Source organism: Vulpes lagopus, chromosome 2, assembly GCF_018345385.1.
Source record: "Vulpes lagopus strain Blue_001 chromosome 2, ASM1834538v1, whole genome shotgun sequence".
Classification (NCBI taxonomy): domain Eukaryota; kingdom Metazoa; phylum Chordata; class Mammalia; order Carnivora; family Canidae; genus Vulpes; species Vulpes lagopus.
In genome coordinates this window covers 42602307-42615575 of record NC_054825.1, presented here as the reverse complement: position 1 = coordinate 42615575, position 13269 = coordinate 42602307, and the positions used below count along the sequence as shown (strand labels likewise).

The 13269-nt window shown below is 34.1% G+C and overlaps 1 protein-coding gene across 1 annotated transcript in view; it reads left to right on the top strand.

The window, feature by feature from the left end:
* The window catches only part of PEAK1 (pseudopodium enriched atypical kinase 1), a 294514-nt gene that overhangs the window by 144427 nt on the left and 136818 nt on the right, over positions 1–13269 (top strand). The window contains 1 exon segment of the mRNA XM_041739889.1: positions 577–741. The gene's annotated coding sequence lies outside the window, so the exon portion shown is untranslated.

The window sequence follows — 13269 nt, the reverse complement described above, 5'->3', positions numbered from 1 at the left end:
AATTGGACATTGTTACTTTTTTTAAGAATTGGATTTTTATAAAGATGAAGTAAGGTTATTTCTCTTTCAATTAATGCTCTTACATAGCTAAAACCAAGTGTTCAAGGACAATCAAATGAAGTCTTAGAAAGTTTCGAGTGTATCACTGCCAGTTGGATCCTCATACATTACTTGGTTCTGAGGCGCGACATACTTACGGAGCGTGTAGGATCCTATCTAGGTGTCCACCTAAGTAAGGAAGTTACTTCTTAAATGAAGATTAGTTATAACTGTTGAGTGAGGTGAAATTAAGAATATCCTAAAGGAAGGAAAAGCATCTAGTATATCTTTTTTTTTAATTAATTTATTTATTTATAATAGTCACATAGAGAGAGAGAGAGAGAGAGGCAGAGGGAGAAGCAGGCTCCATGCACCGGGAGCCCAATGTGGGATTCGATCCCGGGTCTCCAGGATCGCACCCTGGGCCAAAGGCAGGCGCCAAACCACTGCGCCACCCAGGGATCCCAGCATCTGGTATATCTAAAACTAGTTTATTCTCCAATTTGAATTGCTCTATTTTATTTTTTTCTCTTGCAGTAAACATTGGAGTCCTCAGAAAATAAGTGAAGGAATGAGAGGCAAGGAAGAAAGTGTATTCATCCTGGAAGGACCTAAAACACTTTGAAACTTTAAGCGAATGTAATGATAACTGTCAAAACCACCTTTGTCACCATAATGGATGAAGTACTTCAGATTTAACCGGTAACCAGAATTCTCATATTGTGCTACACTTCCACCAAGAACTTTCTATGACTTGAAAGGATTTCTCTTTAAGTTTAAATATTTACCGTACGAATACCAAAGTATAGACAAAGCTGGTAATTTTATAACTTACGTAGCATAGTCAGGTCTTTGTTTTGGCCTTTAATGTTTGACCCCAGTATTGCTCAAAAGAATCGTTTTTTCCCCAGGTTATGAACTTCTTACATTAGAAACAGATAAGCTTATTTGGGTAGAAATATAGCAGAGTACTAGTATATTTATAGGTCCATTCTTCACTAAATACTTTTCCTTTCATAGTAAGAACTCAGGCAGCATGAAATGGTAACATACTATCACCTATGAGGTGTTTTAGTCTCCTTCTCTGAACTTTATTTCATGTTGTTTAGATTCCTTACTTGACATCTGGTCTCTTGCTCTTTTTTGCCTTCCTATCTGACGTTGTCTTTTTATTTTATCCTTATTTGCTTCTTTGCCCCCCCCCCCTCAGGAATTTAGAATCATAAAAAAACACAAGAATCCAGAGTAGAAGGGAAAAACTGGAAAAGATTATAAAAGTGTAAAAAAAAAAAAAAAAAAAGATTATAAAAGTGTTTCTTCTTGTGAATTACAAGGACTGTTACTTTCAGGGAGAGTGGAAAGCAACTTAAAATTCTTTGTCAGTCTTAAATCTCCTTGATCTTAGGCCATAATTGTTTCAGTGTCCGTTTTGTAAAGATTCAAATGTTTGCAAATTTTTTAAGGCATCCTAGTGAACAATTCATTGTTAGTGTACTGATTTTATTTTGACAGATAGTCGTTTGTTTGGGTCACTGTGTCTTGGTAGTGAATGGGTGCAGTTGACTAAAACTAGGCTCCTGTGGTGAAGCACAGATGTGACATCAAACACAGTATCCATTGCTAGTCCTAATAATTCTAAGGAATACAGTACCTATTTCAAGGGAATTATTCAAACTGACAAGTTTGAGAGGATAAATTGTATATGAAGAATGAATGTTCTCATTATTCTTTCCTGTGCTAATATTAACCTTGATTTTAAAAATACCTGAACGTTGATTTTTAAGAAACTTCTCCAATAGTTGATTTAGACCTCTACTTAGGGCACAGTTAGAACTTTTCCATATTCTTACCACTACCATGCACGTAGCAGCATTTAGCCCTTTCTAATTGTCCAGTAAATTCTTTCTACTTCTCAACCATTAAAAAATAAAGTTGAAGAAAGTAACTTTTGAAACACAGCAGAAGTTAAAGTGCCGAATGTTCATTTGTTCATTTACACAGGTAAGGCAATATGTAAAAAGTCATCACATTTCTGTCTCTTCCTCGGCAATGATCTAAGTTTTCTTTACCCATGTAATTATGTCTGATTCTGTAGTCTTACATAACTATAATTTCGTTAATGAGATTAATACATTAAATATCAAAAACAAACAACATTGTCAACATTTTTACTCTGGTACTTTTACCACTCCTTATCAAACTCTTAATTCCATTAAATCTCTCTCAGTATACTTAGTAACCTGGATAAAATCATTGAAATCTATAGATATTGGATATTTCCAAGTATTAATGTTTTTCCGGAGTTAAAATATTATCAAGGAACAGACTAGGATAGAACTTGACCTCTTTACAAACTGAAAGAACTGCACTGATTCTCCCATCTTGCTTAGTTCAGAAGTCATATAACTCATATTCATGAGGTGTATAAAATTAAAGAAGACCATCTGCATTTACATATTTAATTTTTCTGGCCTCATTCAAGCTAAGTGCCTTCCAAATCCCAAGTCTATGATGTTTGAAGAGGGAATGGAATTAGGTTTCTAGTTGTGCAATTAACAGGATTTCTCACTTGCACAATTAGGAATTCATATTTCTTTTTTTTTTTTTTTTTTTAGGAATTCATATTTCTAATTGTGCAAACTATCATGGCCACTTTGAAGAGGCTAATATTTAAAAGATATTCTAGCTATGTAATGATGTAATGTTAAAATGGAGTCAAACACTCAGTTTTATCTAAATTCATTTCACTAGCTTAAAATTACGGTTCTTGAGGGTGAAGGATATGTTCTTGCAGAGAGTAAGACTGCTCTAAACAATATATCCATCTAGAACCTTGAATTTATAAGGGTTCATAGGCCTTTAGAACATCCTCTACAGCACCTTCATTTTGCAAAACTGTCTTTATGAAGGGAAGCCTATGTACAATTTGCAGAGAAAAAAAGAATTTAAATAAGAGTGATTAATGTGTATTGAGTGATTACCATATGCCAAGCATTGGGATCAGTGTTTAAATGAATTATCTCAAGTTTCACAACTGTATTTGACATGGGTCTTATTATTAAATATCTCCATTTTACATATGAGGAAACATATTCTTAGAGAAGTTAATTGCCCTACATCAAGTTTGCTAGTTAGTTGTAGACCCAGTTCTGTCTGACTCCACAGCCTGAGCTCTTAACCAGAAATGTGTTCTGGTTTACAAATACTCAGTACAATGTGTTGTGGTTGCTTCTTTATGTAGTCGTGAAAGATGGCAAGTTCTTATTCTTGGCAGTATTCTCATCTCAGCTTTGTGAAGTTATGCTTCCTTGAGACATATATTATGTTTCTTTTTCAGCATCAATTTTATTTTGTCAGTAATTTATCATTATTTTGGTTGTTTTTAAAATGTTAGTAATAAAAAGATGAGCCACTCCTAAGTAAAGACTAAGTTACTTGAAGATGTAGACCCACATTTTATTTGAGATAGAAACTTAGAAGACAGAGAAAGATAGGAGATAGGGATGGGGAAAAAAAATGCAAAACTGACCTCTGCTCAACTGTCCTCCCTTGAAGTTTTATTTGCTTTTGTCTTTATCACCAGAAATTCTTAATTGTTTTTCAGTCTCAGAGACTGATACTATCCCTAAAGACTAAAATAGTAATGAATCCAGAAACCAATTTATCTTAATAGCATAATTTTTTGTCAATTTACATATAGCCCCTTCAAATAGATCTATTTTGTATTCTAAGCATAGAAAAAACAAAGTATATTAACCTGTCATCAAGGTTTAAGATGATTAAGCATGTCACCAAGACTCAGCATATTCAAGACATCAGTTTTCCCCAAATAAATATACAGGTTTAACTGAATTTCTCAAATCCCAGCAAGATTTTTCATATATTGTTTGCCATTTTCCACCAAGTTCTTTCTATCCTCCAAATTAACACTGTCCTTCCTCCTCCAGCATAGGAATTGTAGCCGGTTCCCTTTTGAGAGTGTTTTAGCAAATTGCATGATAGCCAAACAATGTGATCAAATGTTTTACTTACTTATAGCAGTTTTTCAGTCCAAAGTTTAGTGAATTTTAATTTTCTGAGATTTTGCTTAAATAAGAAGAGTGTTTCATGTCCCCCTGAAAAAAAGCTGTAATAGGAGGAAAAGCAAAAATAAAACAAGAAATGTTATTTCATCCTTGCTTTCTAAACTGAGGCTATAAAATTCAGAAGGATCCTATAGATTCTTTTGGAGAGAATGTTGAGATATCTTCTGGATTACCCCTACCTTCTTGTGAGACTATCAACTTACCTGAATAATGGAATAAATGTCATGCCATTTTGTATTACTGACTCATTCATTCATTCATTCATTCATCACATATTTTCTTGGGAAAAATGACATTTGCAATAGGTAAAAGTTTTTAAACTTCTTTTTGCTAACATAGTGTCAAGGGGTTTGTATCTCCTCTGTCTCTCTTGGCTATAAGTATGTCACTGCGAAAGGCCAGGGGTACATAAGAAGGGTCTATAGTACAGGGCCTGTCCTCAGTGGCGCACAATCTAGCAGGGCAGGCAAACATGTAAATAGATGTCCCCTGGTATCAAGTGTTTAATGGAAGTGTGAGCAGAGAATTGTGACAGTGCTTTTCCCTACGTGGGAAGAGTGAGGGAAGGCTTCCCAAACCACAAAGTTATCCTTGATGAGTGTTACTGGATGAATAGGAGTTTACTACCCGGGAACAAGCTAGAGAAAAAGAATTATTAGCAAAGGGAATAATATATGCAGAGATATACTTTTCTAGAAGGAAAAAAGTCCTAGAGTTTTTTAAGTTGAAAAGGTTATCTGGGATCTTTAATTTTGACACCTTGCTTAACATAAAAGGAAATGGAAGCCCTTGGAAACAATTACTTGCCCAATATTACTCAGAAATTGCGGTATCACTTCAAGTATTCTTTCAAATTATACACTAAAACATATAAAATGTATTTTGGTCAGACATTGCTCCCAAGAAAGAAGATTCTTGCTCATGTTTTCCTTGTTTATAAATCTACATCACTTCCAAGCTAAAACATAACCAGGTGTTACTTTTATTTCTCTTAACAGTTTTTTATTATGAAAATTTTCAAGAATTCATAAAAATTTGGAATAATTAATCAGCTTTTATCTCACCACCAAGGATGAAATGAATGCTAACATATGGTCATTCTTGTTACAAGAAATTAAACAGTTTAGGAAAGTTTGAAATCCTCTTTATATCACTCTCCAATCTCATTTCTGTCCTTTTTCCAGAGAAAATACTCTTTGAGGTTGGTGAAGTCTATTCTTAATGTGAGTACTCAGAAATAATATGCAATATACATGATGCAATTTTGCATTTGTACATTTGCATCTTTCATTGGTGTGTGATATTTAATTGTATTTTTGCATATAAGTTTGAGATAAAATAGAACATAATAGAGTAGATAATATACTCTAGTCAGCTGTGCAAATTTGCTGTTGTGTTGTGGCTTTGTTCTCTTCTTGCTACCCAGAGTGCTTAGTAAATGTGCATTGTATTTTGGAAGAATATAATTCCATCATTCTGTAGGTTTTCAAATATATTTTTAAAGACTTGTTGGGAAAACAATTATTTTTGTGAGCTTACATCTGCTCTAACAGATTTTTAAAATTTTTTACTGCTGAGATTAGAAATATTCTCTAGTATAGTCAAATGAGCAAGAAATGACTGTGTCATGTGGTAGCAATTCTCCCTCTACACACGTTATTACTGTTAAGCCAGTGGTGCTCAGAGTAGCCTCTGAGAATGCTGTGACAAAATGACTCAGGGAGAGGATGTTTATCTGGACTTAGAGAAGAGCTTAGAAGTCCTTTCACCAAAGGTCTGGTCCTGAGTGACGGATGATGGAGGGAGAGAGAAGAATCTGCAGCAGTTGTGGAATGGATTATTGTAGGTGTTGAGAACATATTTTTACCCGTGGATTCATTGTGCCTCCTACAAATGTTTTAAGTTCGTGACAATCAGCTGGAATACTACTAAGCATATGAGACTATTGAAGAGCATAATAAATTCAGAGAACCCCCTTGTTTCTGTTGCTAGAAGGAAAAATAAACCCATCATGCTCTTTTAGCAGTGAAAAACTGGAAATCTGCAAAAAAAGGTTTATAACAGGTAAGCCAGTTATTCCCAATCCTACTGGTACTTTAATTCTGAAGTAATTGCCTCCATGTAATAAGCAACAGAATAATGAAAAAAAATAGTATTATCATTCTGGCTTGTATGTTTTGAACATTAACAATTCTGACACATGGGCACAGGAAAACTTATCTAAAATTGCCAAATAGTAAAAGTGAAAGGAAACTATTGATCTCTAAGAAACTCATTCTTCTTGGAATCAGACGGCTTTTGTTTTCTTCTGCTGGTTTGGCATATAGAAAGAAAGGAAAGCATAAAACATTCTGGTGCTATAGCACTCTCCGATGATGTATAATGGGCCATTGTATAACTGGCAGATAAACTCACATGAGGAATATTTGAAAGGAAACATGACACAGATGCTGTTTAGATGCAAAATGGAGAAATGCAATCAGTATCTTCATTTCTACATAGATTTCTTAGCTAGTATTTCTACCCATTACCCATCCACCAAGAATGGAAAATCTGGAAAATCACTAGGACTCTTGGATTCTTATGTACACCCTCCCAAAATCATCAGGCAGGTGTCCAAGTTAAAAAAAAAAAATGCGCCAACTACAAGATAGGACACTACATCCACAAGGATGGCTATAACTGAAAAAAAAAAAAAAAGGAAAGGAAAATGGCAATGTTGGTGAGGATGTGGAGAAATTGGAACTTTCATATATTGCTGGTGGGATTGTAAAATGTTTCAGCTGCTGCAAAAGTCAGTGGTCCCTCAAAAAGTTAAACATGGAATTATCATATGACCCAGGAATCTCACTCCTAGATATACACTCAAAAGAATGGAAAAGAGGGTCTCAACTATGTGTATACAAAATGTCCATAGCAACACTAATCATAGTAACCAAAAGGTGGAAACAAACTATTCATCAAGAGATAAAGTATGAACAGAGCTTTGGGCCTATCAATTCAAAAACTTGAATGGAAAAATTTGGAAGATCCAAACTACCAAAGCTCTCAAGAAAAGGCAGATAGTCTGAAAGCCCTATATAATTACAGAAATTGAATTTGGAATTTAAAACTTGCCACTAAAGAAAATTTTAGGCCCAGATGCCTTTACTGACAAATCGTACCACACATTTAAGGAGGAAATAATACCAGTTCTGTACAAACTCAGGAAATGAAAAAAGGAACACTTCCTTTTTAAATAACTAATTCTATAAAATCTATAAAAATCTATAAATCTATAAAAATCTGTAAAATTTAATAACTAATTCTATAAAATCAGTATTATCATGACGTCAAAACAAGTTAAAGATAAATACAAAATTTGAAACTATAGACACAGACTAAAAAATCCTAAACAAAATATTATCAAATAAAATATTAGAAAAATGTAGAAGTAATACATTAAGTAGTCTTTATCCCAGGAACAGAAGGTTGTTTTAATCTTCAGAATTAATCAGTTCAATTCACATAGCAACAAAAAGAGAAAAAATGTTCTCAATGGTTAGATACTGGATCAATTCATGAAAAAGAATTCTCAACAAAGTAGGAAGAGAAAGAATTTCCTCAACCTGGTAAAGGGCAAATATAAATATACTATAGCTAATATCATACTTAATGATGAAAAATGGAATGCTTTCCTCTTAATATAGGGATGAGGCAAGGATGTCAACATAGTACTAGAGGTCATAGCCAGTTCTAAAAGGGAAGAAAAAGAAAATAAAAGGAATACTAATTAAATAAAGAAATAACGCTCTCTATATTGGCAAATACAATAATTTTCTATGTAGAAAATCCCAAAGAATCTACCCCCAAAAAAATCTATTACTACTAATAAGTAAATTTAGCAAAGTCACAGGTTACAAAGTCATTATAAAAAAATAAATCCTATATCTATATACTAGTAATTAACAATTAGAAGTTGTGAGGCACCTGGGTGGCTTAGTCCTTTGGCATCACGTCGTGATCCTGGGGCCCTGGGATCGAGTCCCCTATCAGGCTCCCTGTGGGGAGCCTCTTATCCCTCTGCCTATGTTTCTGCCTCTCTCTGTGTGTCTCTCATGTATATGTAAAATCTTTTTTAAAAAATTAGAAATTGAAACTTCAGAAAACACCACTTATAATGGTACTATAAAATATGAAATACATATAAATTGAATGAAAAATATTCAGCATCTGTCTGCTGAAAACCTACCGACCCCTGATGAAAGAAATCAAAGAAGATTTTATTACATGGAGAAGGATACTGTGCTCAACTATTGGAAGAGTCAATACTATTGACATGTTGATTCTCCAAAATTGTTCTATACATTGAATGAAAACCCTATCAAAATCCCAGCAGGAATTGCTTTGTAGCAGTGGACAAGCTGATTCTAAAATTTATTTGGACAGGCAAAGGAACAAGAAAAACCCAAACAATTTTGAGTAGGAACAGAATTGGAGGACTGCTTGATATCAAGATTTAGTGTGAAAGTAAGGCAATCAGTGTATCATATGATTATTAAAAGAATAGACACATAGAGCCAATGGAAAAGAATAAGCAATCCAGAAATAGATCTATACATATATGGTAGATTTTTTTGACAAAGGTGCAGAAACAATCCAATGAAGATTACTCTTTTAAATGAATAGTATTGAATGTTCACTTATTAATTTATCTATTTATTTATTTGAGAGGGAGAGAGAGCACAGGCAGGGGGAGCTGCAGAGAAAGAGAGGCAGAAACAGGTTCCCCGCTGAGCATTTAGCCCAATTTGGGACTCAATCCCAGGACTCTGGTATCGTGACCCGAGCGGAAGGCAGACGCTTAACTGACTGAGCCACTTGGGCACCCCTAGTATGGAGTATTTAAAAACAACACCAGGAAGAAACAAAAGGGCATTGGCTCTTGCCTTGATGGGGGCCTCAGAGGTCAATGAAAGAGAGGATAGGAAGAGATTGACCTTGTAGAAGTAGAGAAAGTAATAAGACTGCCGTAAGAATAGAAACATCAAAATGGTAGAGGGAATTATTGGAAACTTGTTTCATCATTTGAGAAGCATTATGTGTTATAGGAAATGTGTATATGCATTATGAATAAATAAAGATTCATTTAATACTCTGGCTTACTATTGATAGAGCACTATGTTAGACTGGAGGGGCATTATAAAGATGCCTTGTGGGAATCCTATATAAACAATTACAGAACATTGATAAGTGCTGTCACATTGGTTGGTGCCAAGGAGGCACAGAGAAGGGGAGTGAGCTCCGAGTCTACTGAAGAATGTTAATTGATTCACTGTCCCTTTGAGGACTTTGAGAAATTATTGTAAATTTGATAGCTAAAATTCAATATGGGATGTCTTCCATCTGCTGCCATTTGAATCTGTGAACCTCAGACTCACAGAATAGGCAAAGTGAAGGAACCTGATGTGGTTCCCTTTTATCTTTCCTTTCAGCTGTCATTTGATCTGCTTTAAAGTGGGGAGTCTTTCTCTTGCCCACAGTTGCTGGCCATTTTGTACTGTCTCTCTCACATAAGGAAAGAAGCAAAGGAGTTTTTTCAAAGACTGTCAAAACTGTGGGAATGAAAGATCACTCTCCCATAAAAGAATCTCCATGAGACTACTCCACACACATGGAGAAGGCAAGTTGGAGTTGCATGTGATCACTTTGGCCAACCTTCTGTGGGTTTTTAATGTACATTCTCATCTCTTTTGAAGGATTATTCATTGCAACTTGTACTCACAACTTTCCTTAGAACAAGTACTCCCTTTATTCTCCCCCAGTCTTTTATCACCTAGCAAGAGTGTTGGTGGAAATTGTTTTCCATAAAAAGAAGTGTGCCACCTACTCTTCAAATGCCAGTGATTAAGAAAATCATTGATTTTTCTCCCCCTGGGGAATAAATTAGGCTTTCCTTCTGAGAGTAGAAAAAAATAAATAATGGGATGTAAAGAATGAAGATGGCTGTGTGTTATGAGGAAAAATGTTTATGCAGTTGCCATGGAAATAGCATGCAGGCATTCAAACCAGGAGCTTATGATATCTCTAAATATAAATCAGCTATGAGTAGCATTCGTTCCCTCATTCTTGGCTCAGATTTAGTCCAACATGTGTGGTTATGTAAAATATGCTCCTATTATAGCATATTTACTTAATATTTGCAGGAAACGGGCAATACCAGGGACTGCCATGTTTTAAGATCATATATTTGAGGCATAGAGGTGGTGATTTTCGGCAAATGCTTCCTAAATTGCTATTTGTTACAGCACTACCAGAGTGCCCACAGCTGGACTTTCCGATGACATTCATAATTAACAGGGCTAATTAATTTTTTCTTAGTGATACATGCACAGTGTTGGACCTAATTTGTATTAGCTAATTGTGAGTAATATCAAATTCTGAAAATGCATAGTTTGAGACTTTATTTATTCTTATTGTATCTCACAAGTGGAATAAAATGTAACAGGCATTGTGTCTGAATTACTATTACACTTTTCTATCAGAAGACATCAGTTAGCCTTTAATTTCATGTTATAACTGAGGCATGATAGAAATCTAGAGAGAGTACAAGTCAATTTTGAGAATATGGAGAATTTGTCATAATTTTCCACAGCTTGAGCTTTTTTCACCTAATTCCAAAGATAATACAGACAATGCAAACACTACCTGCAGCCGCTGCCTTTTAATGGGCACATGAACCAGAACAGTAGGAAAATCTAAAAATGATTAGAATATGCTCTTTTCATGGAAAATAGTGTGTTACCTACTTAGTTCCCAGTACCCCGTCCTTCTGTGCCAACTCTGTTAGCCATTTCACAGCTCTTAAATTCATCTTTACCCTGTATATTTTCTCTCTCTCAGATTTCCTCTGAGACATACATACGTACTTTGTAAGCAGGTAGCCTAGAGGCTTACTTTCTTATTAAAGCACTAGTTGCTTATATGGTCTAATACATATAAAAGTAATAATGAGACCAAATAATTACACAGATGAACAGATGGGAAGGTAGTAGTCAGAGTTTTTCAGAGGAGATGAGTTTTGGGTCAGAATTTGAGGATAAAAACCCTTCTTGAAGTCATTTTGATGATATATTTCAAAAGTTTTAAAAATAAAAGTACATGTTTAAAGAGCTATTTAAAGAGATATAAATATTTGCAAGGATTACATTAGGGTGTCTTCACTAAAGCATGTCTAAATTAGATAAAATTGGGAAACAACTTAAATTTCAAAATACAAAGGAAGAGATAAATGATTTTAGGATAAATCTAGAAAAGGAAAATATGCTAATATCTAAAATAGTGTTATAGAAGAATACATATCGATAGAGAAGAATAGTCATAATATGTCGTTTGATGGGAAACACAAGATTTTATTTGCAATCTACCAAATCTGTAGATCATCTTAGAGAAAAATTGACATCTTGACTATGTTGGGTCTTACAGTCAATAAACATAGTATGTCTCCATTTAATAGGAGCTTTGATTACTTTCATTTGTATTTTATAGTTCTTAGCATACAGTTGCTGTACCTGTTTCCTTGGACTTGTATGCAAGAATTTCATTTTTCTTCTTCTTCTTCTTTTTTTTTTTTTTTTTTGGTGGAGCTTTCCTAAAAGGTGTTTTGAAATTTTTATTTCCATTTGTATATTGCTTGTATATAGAAATGCAATTAATTTTGGATGTTGACTTTGTAGCCTGCAGTCTTACCATACTCATTTATTAATTCTAAGAGGTCTTTTATAGGTTCTTTGGGATTTTCTGTGTACATAACTTCATGTCATATGAAAATTGGCAAAGTCTTACTTCTCTGTAATATGTATGCTTTTTATTTCTTTTGCTTTATTCCACTGTGTAGGACATCCAGGACATTGTGGAATAGGAATAATGAGAGTGAGCATCCTTGTCTTGTTCCCTATTTGGATGGAAAAGCAGTTCTTTTTACTATAAATCTGATGTTAGCCATTGTTTTTTGTAGATATCCTTTACTCATGTTAAAGAAGTTCTATTCCTAGTTTGCTGAGAGTTTTCATTATAATGAGTGTTGGCCTTTGTCAAATAAATTTTCTTTTTTTTTAAATAAATTTATCAATTGATATGATCATGTAGATTATCTTCTTTCAGCCATTAATATGATGGGTTGCATTGATTAATTTTTAATCAATTTTTAATACTAAAATTAGCTTATATTCCTAGAATGAACCCCACTTGCATTATTCTTTTCATATATCACTGGATTCAATTTGCTAATATTTTGCAATTTTTTTTTTAAGATTTTATTTACTTATTTTAGAGACAGAGTGCACCACGAATGGGGAGAGAAGCAAACAGGTCAGGATAGGGAGAGAGAATCTAAAGTAGACTGTGCTGAGCACAGAGCCCCATGTGAGGCTCCATCTCACAACCACAAGGTAATGACCTGAGCTGAAACCAAGAATCTGATGCTTAACTGACTGAGCCACCCAGGCAGTTATTTTGACATTCATGAGGAATATTGGTGTAGTTTTGACTGATTGATTTTGGGAGTTGTGTGCTGTTTTGCTTGGTTTTGGAATCAAAGTAAATAACAGATCTCATGAAATCAGTGGGAAATATTCCCACCTCTTCTACTTTTTAGAATATGTTGTCCAGAATTGGTGTTATTTCTTCTTGAAATGTTTGGTAGAACTAAAGGGTAAAACCATCTATTCCTAGAGTTGTTTTGTCTTGCCATGGAAGCTTTTAACTATAAATTCAATGTCTTTTACAGGGTTATTTAGGTTATCTATTTTAATCTGAGATGCATTTTGATAAGAGATTCATCTATTTTATCTAAGTTGTCAAATTTAAGTGTATAGAATTGCTCACACTATTCCCCTTTTATCTTTTTAAAATATCTGTAAGGTCTGTAGTGATAGTTTTCATTCCTTATATTGGTAATTTGTGTTTTCTCTTTGTCAGCTTCACTGGAAATATATGATTTTATTAATATTTTTGAAGAATCAGCTTTAGGTTTTATTGTTTTTCACTTTTCCGTTTCAGCTCTTTCTGGCCGAAGCTTTTTTTTTTTTTTCCACTTCTGCATGCTTTGGGTTTATTTTGTCATATTCTGATTTTTAAAAGAATTATTTATTTGAGAGAAAGAGAG